Genomic DNA, 13,916 nt, shown 5'->3' with positions numbered 1-13,916 from the left:
ATATATAATATAGCTTATTGTAGTTTCTCTGCTGCATCTCATTGGTTTGTGTTTCTTTGCAGTTTGTCTCAAGCTTTGAAGAGACTATGTATTTCACTGAGAGAAAATTACTTTCTTTTCCCATCAGTGCGCACGCAGCAGCAGCCTTAAGTAGTTGGGAGCAGACGGGTTACTGCAAGGCAAAATATCATGGGAGTAAAGTAAAAAAAAACAAAAAACGAATGACTGTCATTTTCCATATGTTGTCAAATATATAAAACACCCAAAATGAACACTGTAAGTGGACTAGGGGAGACCAGGGGCAATTGTAACATTTTTTCATACGTTTTCATTCACAACTCAGAAGCTACTTGAAATACAGCAGTCATCTTTTGATGTAAGATAAGTACTTAATTATACAATTGATATATTTTCACTAATAAGGACAAGACTGTAATACGAAATCTAATGCAAGAAGTCAGACTCTTCAATTCCCTTGGTGGTGGCAATTGTAACAGTGGTTTGGGGTAATTGCGACATTGAAAGAATGAGTCATATTAACCCACTCTCCCTCAAATAAAAGCACACCTCAAAATAATATTACCTCTGTAGTATAACTGATTTTTTTGTATGTGGTTAAAATTCTTTGAGATGTCAGGCATTGTATGCATTCAAAGCAAAGTCTGTTTCTATGTTTGCTGAAGACTATATATAACTATTATCGAGATAACTCGATTTTAATTGTTTGAATTGAGTTTAAAGTAATTTTACATTTAGCTTCAAGTTCATTTTCTAACAGAAGAGTATGTTAACACATTGGGCTTGGTGACAACTGTAACATCTTGCAGCAATTTGAGGAATTGAGATGCTACAATTACCCTCTGTTATAATTGCCCCCAGTGTCCCGTACTTGATTACTCCAGCATTTGTATAGGAATGATTCTGCCCGAAGCTTTTTGATCCATATAAGTGGTTGATCAACCGTGATCGCTTTAAGCAGTTAGCACTGTATTTCAAAGCTGAGATCACAACCCTGGTGTGTGTAAGAGCAGGATTTAATGTGCTCTATAAATTACTCGGGAAATGTAAATATTAAATGTTATTAGGCATTTTAGATTCCTGCAGCTTGAGACAACCCAAATAAAACCCTGTGCGCGGGTTGTGTGGTGGTCCGTGATGGCTGACTTTCATTAGATCAGCCCGCACAATAGCTTGGCTTGCATCCACAGTCTGGGAGACAATAAACCCAGGCTGTTCTGTGAGATCCGGAGGCCGTAGGCATGACATTCATCTACTCGTTCACACCTCCACCAGCGGCTCCTTGGAGATCGGTCGTCGCGCACTTCCGCCACAAAGGAAGCAGAAGAAGATTCACACCTTGTAAGGAGAGCATAATAGATCATGAGATGACTTCCCTCTGAAGTCTGCCACCTACTGCTTCTGGCTCAGGCCCGATTAACGCTGTCTCGCTGATCGCCTAAGCGTTTCCTCAACTGCTCCTCGTCAACACTGACAGTAGCTCTTTTTCATGGAATAATTGAATTTATTTGTCATCTTTCTCTCTGGCTGCACAGCTTCAACGCTAACCATTAAGCAAGGCGATCGCGACGGGGAAGCTGTCAGCACTTTGGAAAGACAATTATAAGCTTTGCGTTGCTTTTTTTTTTTCATGTCAGGACTTTGTTGATTATTGTCCTGGTCTGTGTAATTATTCAGCCTGGTTTGTTTTTTAGAGCCAATGCAGCGTGAGATTACTCTGTTTCACCTCTCAAACTGGAAACGCAGGATGCAGGAGAGTGTGCCAGAAATGTCTTAATCGCTCTATGTGAAGAGTGCCCTTCAGCGGAGCCTCTTCCAATTTTATTTCTGGAGTCTGAGATGGTATTTGAGGGAGGGAGAAAGAAACGGAGTGAGCGGGAGAGTGAGAAAGTTGGATGCAGCTATTCACTGGAGAATTGAGAGTATGAGTTTTTGATATTCCTGCGGCTTATCAGTGAAATCTCGAGCAAACACATCTATCTCAGCTCATAAATGCAACATGGAGGCAGTAAATCCAGATTAGATAACCTCTGGTCTGAATGTCTGCAGGGGCCACAGCCAAAATTAAGGTTCCGTCTGCTTGACCTTTTGACTAGTGACTACTGTCAGCCTGAGCTACGGAGGTGGAGGAGGAGGAGGGAGGGGGAGGCGGGTGAGCGATCGCCTCGGCCGGAGCCAGAAAACTTGACTCATTCTGTTCCTCAAGCTGCAGTTCGTGCTCAGACCCAAAGCAAGCAGCATTTACAGGAACACGGATCAGCCTCGGCATCGCTCATGCCACATCTGGCGTGTTGACCTGCTGTACCTGCTGCAAGGCTGCTCCAGCCTCATCCAATATTCAACAGACAGACCCGGTTAGAGCTGTATCATTGTATGTGTCAGTGGTGTGGATTTGGTTGTTTGGACTGTGGGAGCATCCATCAATTCATAATGTATGAGATTTAAATGCTGGAAACTTTAATGGGTCATTCATTCAAATTACAAGAATGTTTTCACTTTCCTCTTATGTCTAGCCATGCAGATAGCTTTGGGTTATTTTGCCAGGGTTTTGAGATATCTTTCTCATAATACTGACATTGTATGCTTTCAAAGCAGAGGTGCTTACATTGGGCCATGTGGCTCAGGGGCAGTTGTAACTCAGTTTTACAATTTGCCCTGATCTAGTGTTGCATAGCCAGACTTCTCTCCACAGCGCTCAGCACTGGAGAAAGGTCTGGCTCCACACATTATCATTCTGCTATAGAGGGAAAAACGCTCTGGCTTGTTTGTGTTTCTCTAAACCAATCACATTCATCTTCGGCAGAGCTAAGCCCAGGATGTAGCGACGGTGCCCCCACAATATAATGTAGGAGTGGAACTGGGAGGACATTTGCACATTGGGAGATGAGCCCGGGCATTAAAATGGCTTTATCATTTTAAAAATAAAGGTAACGGCTGCTGGCTTGTTTATGTTCATACCATTAGCGTCCCAAGTGCTAGTTGCCATTTGCAGCATGTACTTTACTGTCTCCGAGGTTGCCACGGTTGTTGTTTCCCAGGGACTCTGAAAACACGGATAACAAATGCTGCAATGATGACTAAAAAACAAGTCGTCCAGTGGCAGGCCTATAACCACAGAGTGCATCCATAAATCAGTTAGAGCATCCCCAATCTTGCAGCCATGGTAAAATCTTGTAGCAACGCCTATATTAGAATAGTTCATGTTATTTTTTTAAATGAATAACCTGGAGATAAAAGTTTAAATTTGCAGTCATCTAAACTTTAAACAGCAGAAGTCGGCAGAGTCACTTTTTTGCCGAAAACTTATGCTGAGGTGAAATGATCCTGCTATTTTTCCACAAGCAAAGAAATAAGTCCTACTGAGCATGTGCAGAGTTAATGTCATCACTCTCACTTGTTTCTGACTGAAATAATTCTTTGTGTTACAATTTCCCAGTTACAGTTGACCCTGGTCTCCTCTACTTGATGCTATAAGTGAATTATTTCAACAGCATTAGTATAGAAATAATTGGCATCTCTCACACCACATCTGGCACTTTGACCTGCTGTACCTGCTGCAAGGCTGCTTCAGCCTCATCTAATATTCAACTGTCAGACTAAACCCGGTCAGAGCTGTATCACTGCATGTACCGATGGTACAGATTTGATTGTTTGGACTGTGGGTACATCCAATCAGTATAATATATGAAATTTAAATGCTGAAAAGTTTGATGGGTCATTGATTCCAATAAAGAGTTTTCTCAGTTCCCTCATGTGTTTAGCCATGCGGATAGCTTTGGGGGGTTTTGGCCGTGTTTTTTGAGATATCTGTCTCCCGACACAGTACATGGAGGAGAAATGAAATTCCATGTGCGCTGCTCACAGCATTGAAACATTGCATTTAAAAAATTCAACAGGAACATCTCTTTCCAGTGACACTGTCCCAGTTACTCTGGAGAATCCAGAGAACAAACCCTGAACAGTTTCCATGGGGACTGTTTCTTTGGTAGAAAGTAGTTCCACCAAAAATCTGTTCACAGCAAGGTGTGTGGATCATCCTGAGTATTGGGGACACTGTCTCTGGAAAGACACAATGCTGTTGAAGGTGGGTTTTTTTTTGTTTTTTGTTTTTTTAACGTATCTGTACAATGCTGTCAGCACCACAAATCCACTCACTTTCATTGTATTGGGGTGGAGGACATGTCGGACATCTCAAAACCTGGGCAAATAAAACCAAAACTATGTGCATGATTACGTAACACGTAAGGTCAGTCAGCAATTTGAGTCAACTGACACTTTTAAAGGGTAAATTCACCACTTTTTATGTGGATGTTCAGTTAGTGTTGATGGTAAATGCAGTCAGTTGAAGCTATAAATTGTTTTAAATTCTCCTGCTGCAAAATCTGTTGTTCTTCCCCCATCCAGTGATGCCAGTGTGATATTTCAGCTTGGATTTCTAGTTTCCACCTCTGGGTAACCAGGAGGCTAGGGTCATGATATATTGCAACATGGGCATCAGAAGCTCCCATGTAATGCATCCTGGTACATGTAGGCTCTATTGACATGGCTCCACAAGCAGGAGAACTCAGCTTTCTTGTTCAGTATAGCACGCACCGAGGAAATTGTTGCTCCAATTGACTATATTTACTATCAACACTGAGTGGCCATGGAATTTTTGGTGACACTAAATGGATAATTAATAAACTTTAGTTAATAGTTATTTCACTTTTAAAAACGATGGAATAAATTATGTTTACTAATTAGTAGTGATGCTTTTGATTTTTTTGTTCTACCTGAACATTGCATATTTAATAGTACTAAGCTGACTGCAGAGCCCTGCATGTGTAAAACTGATGCTAGAGGTCAGGGGGACCTGAAATGATTGTTAAGTATTAACTAGTGTTTAATTAATCAGTTTATCATTATTAATCATGGTTATTATCAAGTGTAACTGAATTTTGCCTTTAAACATAATCTGAGTGCACTTGAGGCCATTAAAAAGGTTTTCTTTCACCAGCCAATCCCTGGAGTGCAGATTTTTGCGCACACACTTCAAATCGTTCACACACATACATATTGCACCTCCCTGGACCCTGACATTATTTGGGAGCCTTTTGCCCCCTGATCCTCACCATAGCAAATTAACACCCTGGGAGAGAAATCATGGGATTAGGAAGGAAAAAAAGCAAAAGAGAGAGAGATTAGAGAGAAGCGGCTGAGATAAGAGGAAATGGTTATGGACCAGCAGAGAGATATAAATGGCTCTGAGCCCTGAGAGACAGACTGCCAGTGTCAGTGTGGCTGTGATACCCAGTGAGCAAAAGTCTCCACACTTCCAGTTCTCCCCAGTTGTAAACTATTTGAATATATTTACACTTATATATACATGTGACACATTTATTAACACACACAACACATTTTTTCTTACCGCACTAGACTGGGTGGTTGTTTTTCATTGTCATCTGTGTGTTCCTGTGATTTATGTGTTTAATGCCTGACTGCAAACCAACCAAATTTCCTCCAGGATAATAATAAAGTTAAAGACTAATGAAAAACACAGCTCAAACCTTCATAATCTGACTGTAAGAACAATTATTCAGGCGATGTACTGCTTCATAAAGTACACTGTTGTGAGTTAAATCCCGTGTGGATTTCTCTGTTGAAATCTGTACTTGTCATAAAGGAAGATATATGCAGAAAGGAATTGTAAGCAGGAAACTTGGAGAAGGAGTTTTCATCTCTGAGACAAATTGAGATGCAAATTGTGCAAAACAAGCTACAACTTACTATTGAGATACCACTAATGTTTTGTACTTTCTGTCTGCTGCACAGTAGAGGTGTTTGGCACATAAAGAAAAAACTTTTGGAAGTGCCATGTCTACTCAATTAGAACATGCAATATGCTACTTACAGGTTAAAAGCCCAGTGAAAAATAGCTAAATCCTCAACTATGATGCAGCAGCTCTGTTGCAGATGGGTGATTGCCGAGCTTTTAATTTTATAAACAGTGTTTCTACTGTAAAAGCCCAATTTTATACTAAATAAACAGTTTGAACCAGTGACTGACAAAAACAATCCAAGGCAATCAAATGCTGAAGTGCATTAAAAGCCATGTGTAACCTGCTGCTCTCTGATCAGATCATTCACTTTAAAAAAAAGAACATGGAACTAGTGGTAATTTAAAAAATGTGACCACACCATCCTACATGATGCCATAAACATACAAATATACAATACAGAAAAGAAAGGGGGGCCATGAACCATCCCTTTGCCTGCTCCTCCTTCCAACCCCGCTGCTCCCCACCCCTCTTGCAGTTTCAGGTATTAAACATAATATTGTTGTTTTGCAATTGTTGGGGTTCATCTATTCACTCACATTTATATGGCATATCATAACTGTACACTAAGCTAGGCATCTGCCCCCTCCAATTTGTCCTTCTGCATTGATTTATACATGTATCTACTGTCATATTTCACATAAACAATATCACCCTGGTCAGCTGCTCTTTTAATGGCCTTATTTTAAGACTAGTACATTATGCAAGGAAGATATCCATTGATTTATAGAGTATGTGGGAGGAACTCCTTTATGATTTTTAAGCCAGCAAAAAAACCCTTTTTAATTGTTTAATTTATAGATTAAGAGAAGAATCATTGTTAAGCAATACAAACTTTAAGAGGCGTTGTATCTGAACCCAATCAAAATGGGATACTATGTAAATCTCTGTGCTCCAAAACTGTTCAACTGAAGTGCACTCAAAAAGCATATGGATATAGGTAGTCTTTTGGTTACACAGAAAGCTGTCTTTGGATAATCCTTAGTTGACAGCTTTTCCTAGTTGATAGATAATATCTGTGTATAATTTTGTACTGTATCAGTTAGTGATTATTATTACATGATGTTAGAGATTAGGGCTGGAGCGATTTGTAGACGTAATTGACATCAGCGATTATGAAAATACGTCAGTTTGCATAATGTGCATTGACGTGTCGCTATGAACTGCTGCGTCCGGTCATACCACGACTTCACCCGGAGAACAAGCTACAGAGCGCAAGCCTCGCTGCAATCGTCTGAAGTTTTGGAGTATTTTAGACAGGGATGTAACAGGATGGCTCTCTTTAAGCTCCACAAATTGGACATGACTTATCACAGCAGTACAACTGCAGTACAACTGCAGTACAACTGCAGTACATCTGCGGCGCTCTGTCCTCCTGCAGCAGCAGCATCGTCCTGTTTACTGTCAATCAGCACATAAGCACAATACGTCATGTTTCTATTAGTAGAAGTCACTTAAGATATATTTTCTAGATGTTTCTTCATCACCCCGTGTTAAAAGCGATGTCTGTGTCCCTGCTGTTAATTCTACGCCATGAGTCATCTGACAGTGTTATTTGGCTGTTTTGTACTTTCTGATCACTTTATCAGCCACGTATAATTCACAAATGGCTAAAACTAACGTTACAGACTGTCTGAAGATTGAATTTGAAGATTTTTATGTCTTACTTTATTACTCGCCAGGTTAATGATATCATCAGGTATTTGACTAAACACCCCCACCTTAAGGTCCATTTATGTTTAGGTTGTGGTAGTAGAATAGTAGAACGGTATACAGTGTAACAGTAGAACTCACGACTATGTTTAATAGTGAAAGTAAGAGCATTTCCACACGCACATTGTGAAGAGAACTCAAGGGATTGGAACTAAACAGCTTCTTAGCCTTAAGAAAACCACTTATCAGGGAGGCAAATCAGAAAAAAAAGACTTTAGTTTGTTAGGGAGCATGAAAATTGGACTCTGGAGCAATGGAAAAAAGGTCATGTCGTCTGATGAGTCCAGATTTACCCTGTTCCAAAGTGATGGGCACATCAGGGTAAGAGGAGAGGCGGATGAAGTGATGCTGCCTACCATACAAGCCTGTGCGGGCAGTGTTATGATCTGGGGTTGCTTCAGTTGGTCAGCTTCAGCAACATTATGTGGCCAAAAAATGAGGTAGGCTCATTACCTGAATATACTGAATGACAGGGTTTTTCCATCAGTGGCTTTTTTCTTCCTTGATGGCACGGGCATATTCCAAGATCACAATGCCAGGATTCATTGGGCTCAAATTATGAAAGAGTGGTTCAGGGAGCATGAGACATAATTTTCACACGTGGATTGGCCATCACGGAGTCCAGACATTAACCCCATTGAGAATCTTTGGGATGTGCTGGAGAAGACTTTATGCTGTGGTCCAATTCTCCCATCATCAGTACAAAATCTTGGCGAAAAAATTAATGCAACTCTAACGTTGCATAAGCTTATCGGAACGATGCCATGGCAAATGCATTCCATATTCAAAGCTAAAGATGGTCCAACAAAATATTCATGTGTGACTGTTTTTTGGTCAGGAAGTATATATGGGATATGCGTATGTATATAGGACTTTCTGACAAGAAAGGCTTTGTAACAGGTGGTTAATGTTGTGAAAGGGTCTATTTAATTATCTTTTTACACCTAACCAAATGTAAGTAGTTTTGGGGCCTAAACCTAATCAAACCTGAGAAAAAAAAGATTAATGAAACAAGTCAAGTAAGTATAAAAATGATAAGACTTATCTTTGCTCATTATAGTGCATCGCTTGACTTCACAAAGCCCTTTTAACAGAAAGCCCTGAAAGCTAACTTTTCTGTGATATGACTGAATGCTTCGTAACAGTTAATTACTTAATAAACCTTCAAGTGAGATTGTTTTTTCAACTGCTTTTTACAAGAATGTTTGTAAAAACACCTTGCTCATGGTTTTGAGCATTTGAACTCTCAATTCAACTGCACTGAGAAACTACTAGGTGTCAGTGTGTGTGTCTGTGCAGCTTCACCCAACCCCACCCCACAATATCCCTTTGACTGCACCTGCAGCAAAGTACGCCTGGTTAAAGTAAGGTCACAAAGGGCTGAAACGCAGGTAAAAGGTGCACCGGGTGAAAGAACAGGATGCAGTGAAGGGAGATGAAACGGAGGAGTATACTGGGAACAAGCAAGGACTCCTGGGGATTTGAGGAAGAAAGACTTGAAGGGAGAGAAAGAGAGGGAGATAGAGTAACGTCTCCCATGGGTTGAGAAAGAGAGGGAGATAGAGAACGAGGGAGGTGTTAGCCTCGGGGTAAAAAAAGAAGAGGAATAAGGAAAGCAGGGTCACAGCATGGGGCAGGGAGCAAGGAGACACATAACAAGGTGAGATAAGACCCAGTGTGGCAGCAGGGAAGGGGAGACGACAGAATCTTTCCGTTCTGTCTTCATCTTTCCATCAGCCTCTCTTCTGCTGGAGTGACTGTACGTTCATGTGTGCGTGTCTGTGGTGAGGATCCAGCTTGTTCCAGCATGGGGTGAAGCATGGGCGGCGTGCTCCTGTCACAGATAGGTTTCATTTGGTTGAAGTCGACTTGGGCGGAAGCAATACACAGAAGCTGTCAGGGGGTTGTTTGTGTGTGTGTGTGTGTGTGTGTGTGTGTGTGTGTGTGTTTGTGTGTGTGTGTGTGTGTGTGTCATGCTCCGTGGGTGGGCATCAACTTCAATTTGGGATTCAGCTCTTACACAAGCCTGTCCGTCCCTCAGAACACGTACTTTTTGGAGCTTTCCCCCCACACACGCACAATTCAGAACCTGCGATGATGACAGCCTCCCTCTGAGAGACTTAATGTTGGGCTCTGTCCAGATGTTACCATTGTTGTGTCAGTTTACACTCAATACATGCTGCCACACTGCTCTGCTCCTCTTCTTTCTCGCTGAAGACTTGGCTGTTGCAGTTCTAGTTGACCATTTCAGGCATTTTTTAAAGCAGTAATGATCAATTGTTTTCTAGTAGTCCCTTAAAGCTAGAATATGTAACATATCTGCATTAAAATGTCTAAAAACACTAGACATATGTATTTTGTTAACCCAAACATTATTCCAGATGTTTTCAACAACATTAAAACAGAGAAATCTTAAATATATTCAAGATAATGGTCCATTTTACTGCTAGCTGTTGCTAGATCATCATTGGTTGCTGTAACTTCCAGGATACATTGGATATGTCAGAAAGTGAGGAAGGAAGTCAGCGAATGAGAGCTTAATATTACGTCGTCCGTTAACATAATTTTCATCAGCCATAGTGTTTGTTACCACACATCGTTATCGAACTGCATCTTTTGTCATTTGTTATTTTAATGTAGGAGAGACCCCTAGCGGCAGAACTTGTATATTGTGCATTTCAAATGGTGATAATCATTTTATAGAGCATTTGCTGATCAATGAATAAAATCTCTGCAGTTCAGATCAGCTTTACGGGAGTTTTTTGCATCTTCCAGCTCCTTTTCTTCTGCAGTAGGCAGCTTTTTCCATGACAGTACCAAACAGCAAAGTTAGCGACCAGCTAGAGAACATATTGGAGAATTTAGCAGCTGAGATTCCACCCAGAGCTAAAAAGAGACTAAACATTTGACTTGCAAGACACAAACAAAACGACAAATGAATTCTAAAGCTGCTCCTTGTGTGCTTGATGTGTAAATTAGCAACATTTTGCCAACAATTTAGCTATAGTGTGTCAGTGTTGTAAACACAGCTTGTTTCCTCCGACGAAGTGACCAAAAAGTCAAAGTAGGTTTAATACAACAGCCACAACAACCACAAAACCGCAAGTAAACACAGTCACTGAATTTCATGTAAATTGCTAAAACATTTTCTGGTTTTCTTTGGCTACCCTGCAACATCAGGCTAGCTTGACAGCAGGCTGGCTTGTATTTATTTCAAATTGTTGGAAGAACAATTTCTTGACTAGTTTAGGTCCTTATACAGGGATAGAAAAATAATTACATAGGGTACTAATATCAAATAAACAAAACAGTGGCTGCCCAGACGCACAAACAACGCAAATGCTGTTGAGTTGCCCCTAGCAAAATCTAGAAGACTGTGGTTAACATAAGAAGAATCAAAGAATGTGTATTTTCAAGTTACATGTGTGTCTTTTAAGCAGGGAGTTGCTCAAAGGAATGTAGAATATAGCCAAAATATAACAAAAGGTCAGTAACAATCAGGACGAAGGAGACATTTTCTCCCTAAACTGCCATGGGTATAAACTCCGTCAGGGAAAAAAAACAAGAGCTGTCAAGACTTGGTTATCCCTTCATCCCCAACCGCTCGTCTCCATCCTTCGATCCTCCAACTCCAACCCTGACTGACTGACAGCCATCCCTGTGAGGCTTCGTTTTCTTAGAAAAAAACTCACACACACACACACACACACACACACACACACACACACACACACACACACACACTCCCACACACTCCCACGCAACCATCTGATCCGATGCCGTGACTCCCCGTCAGCGGTGCCGCTCTCCTGTTTTGTTGCGTTCTGACAGGCCGGTGTTGGCCTGTGTTAGCTTGTGAATGTGTTCAGGGCTTCAGGGGTCAGAGCCGCGCAGGAGCCTCAACGCCCAGATGTGGACTCTCCCTGACGTGTCTGGCCAAGCGGAAAGCAGCGAGAACAACCCTGTGCACATGTGCACTAGGTAATAATGAAGACCTGCATAAGCACAGGCGTACAGTTGAGGCTGCATGTGAAATTGCTTAAGTCGGCCTAATTAGACAAGTGGGGGTTCAAGTTGGAGAATTGCTGTCAAAAAACAAGAGAAGAAAATATGCTTTTTTTGGTCTTTTTATATATAGTGATGGACTAAAAATCCAACAAACCTGTGGCATCAGGAAATTTTGTATTCGTACATCTTCCATCATGTTTTAAGATGGAATTGAATTTCTTTTTCCACAATATGAATGTATACAGATATTAAAACAAACTTTAAACAGTGGAACATTGATTGATGTGCACAGAAGAAAAGAAAATCCCAAATTGGCTCAGACAGAGACGTAGGAACTTTGCCAAGTTAATTGAGGCAGTCAATATCAACAAACTGAAACAGCTAATGGGATGAAAGAAAAGGAGATGAAACAAGATGAAAAATGTAATCCTATAAAGCGAAGGAAACAGTCAAACTTTTAGAATCCAATGAAGTTGAAAAATAGCGTGTGATAAAGAGGAACGGAGTACAAACACATACAGCAGTCGCAGCAAACTAATCATGAGGAAGAACAATAGCGGAACAAAGTCAATATAATTAATGTGTGTGTGGAGGTATGGTTGGAGGCTCATGAGAGGGGAAGACAAAGAGTCTGTTTTTACTTAATTTTTTTTCAAAGAGCAGCCGCTGTAGCTGCGACTGTCCTATAAAACTACACACCCATTTATTAGCCGCGCATCCAAGGTCTGTTGGAGGTCTTGAGGGCCGTCTGGGGCGTGAAGCTGTGAAAACGGGCCCGCGATGGGAAAGAATTCAACTTTTTTAGCATCCATCCAAACTCACACACACATCCTTTACACGCTGCTAGAGAGGGCAGCGACGTGCGTGACTCCCAACGCCTTCCGCATTTTTCTCCTGATGGTCCTTTTTTTAGCTTGCGTGTACCAGACCTTCACACTGTCACAATTTCTCCTTGAGCCATCACTTTATTTTATTTCGTCCTACACAGAGGAACACATTCTTAAAATCTCAGCGAGGAAGCGAGCCAGCCGGCTTTAAGCTGTCCACTAAGTCTAAGCTGTATGTCCACGATATGTCTAAGGCAATGCTTACCGCTCCGTCTGTTTGCTCAGCCTCAGCAAAGCCCATTGTAGTTTTTGTATCTTTCTCCTCTTTTCACCCTTTTTCCTCTTCCTAGAGAAAAGCTTTCTGTTTTACCAGCTTTGAAAGAAAAAGAGAAGCTTAGAGAGAAAAATATAAGGGGATAGGTTTTTTAACAGAAAGGAGCAGGAGGAAAAAGACAGGCGCCTATGGATGTGCCTGTCAGGAGAGTGGCTGTGTGGAAAAGTATCGATCCAAGCAGATGAACCAGTGGTTAGCCTTGGTTTGGAGTGTATGAAGATTAGCTTTCCCTCCCTTCCCTCTGTTTCATTCCCTATTTTTTTTTTCTCACCGTCTCTATCTCTCCCTATCACCCTCTACTCCTCTTCTCTCCTCTTCTCTCCTCCTGGCTGGCTCGCCTCTCTTCGCCCGCCTGCCTGCTGCTGCTGCTTACAAACACACAGCTCATTTCTGTCTGGCGGCTCGTCGTCTTGCCTGCTCACTGGAGCCTGCTGCTGAAGACTGAGAGGACCTGAGACACGCATGTGGCAGCCTGCCAACCTGTTTGTGTGTTTTGGATCACTGGTGTCTTTATCCAGAGGCTCCGTGTGTGTGTTTGTGCATGCGTGTCTGAGAGCACAGATCGGGTGAGGAGTAACAGGGACAAGTGCAGAACGCGCTTCAAGTAGCTTCTTAATCACACAAGGTCCTCGTGTGTGTATACGAGACGAGACACATCTTCACGTACGAATGTACACACATTGATTCCCACCCATTGATTTTGTGATTCTCTTATGCTGTGCCCAAACAGTGTATGTTTCACTGTGAGTGTGTAGGTTAGTGCTTGTGTTACGTGTAGGAAGAGACAGAATAAGAGAGCTGGGCGGCAACCAAACGCGTGGCAGCACCATCAGTCTTGGTAATTGAGTTATACTTTTCCCATTTAACTCAGTAGTTTCCTGTGACCAAGAGGAAACTTTTCTATTTTACATTTTGTTTTGCATTTCCCGACAAGCTTATTGACTCAGGGACAGCCAAGGCCTGCTAAATTCAAAACACCAGACATTTATCTGTGGCTGCTTGTGTTAGGTGGTTTTTCATGCAGCCTATCAAGGTTCTCCATCTGAAAATGAAAAGGATCAAAAGATGTTTTTTTTTTGTTTTTTTTTTTTAATGGTGCTGTTGTTAAATGTATATAAATGTTCACCTTGCTCTTGAGAGCCATATATAAAGACTTAAATATCAGGCAACATGCCACCAAACATTATCACTGGGTTGCAC

At 41.5% G+C, this 13,916-nt stretch overlaps 1 protein-coding gene across 4 annotated transcripts in view; it reads left to right on the top strand.

Annotated features, from left to right (window-relative positions):
• klhl29 (kelch-like family member 29) overlaps positions 1 to 13,916 on the top strand; it is a 321,705-nt gene that overhangs the window by 248,591 nt on the left and 59,198 nt on the right. The window lies entirely within an intron of this gene.

This window comes from Lutjanus erythropterus, chromosome 15 (assembly GCF_056507025.1).
Source record: "Lutjanus erythropterus isolate fLutEry1 chromosome 15, fLutEry1.hap2, whole genome shotgun sequence".
NCBI lineage: Eukaryota > Metazoa > Chordata > Actinopteri > Lutjaniformes > Lutjanidae > Lutjanus > Lutjanus erythropterus.
This window is presented reverse-complemented; position numbering and strand designations above follow the sequence as displayed.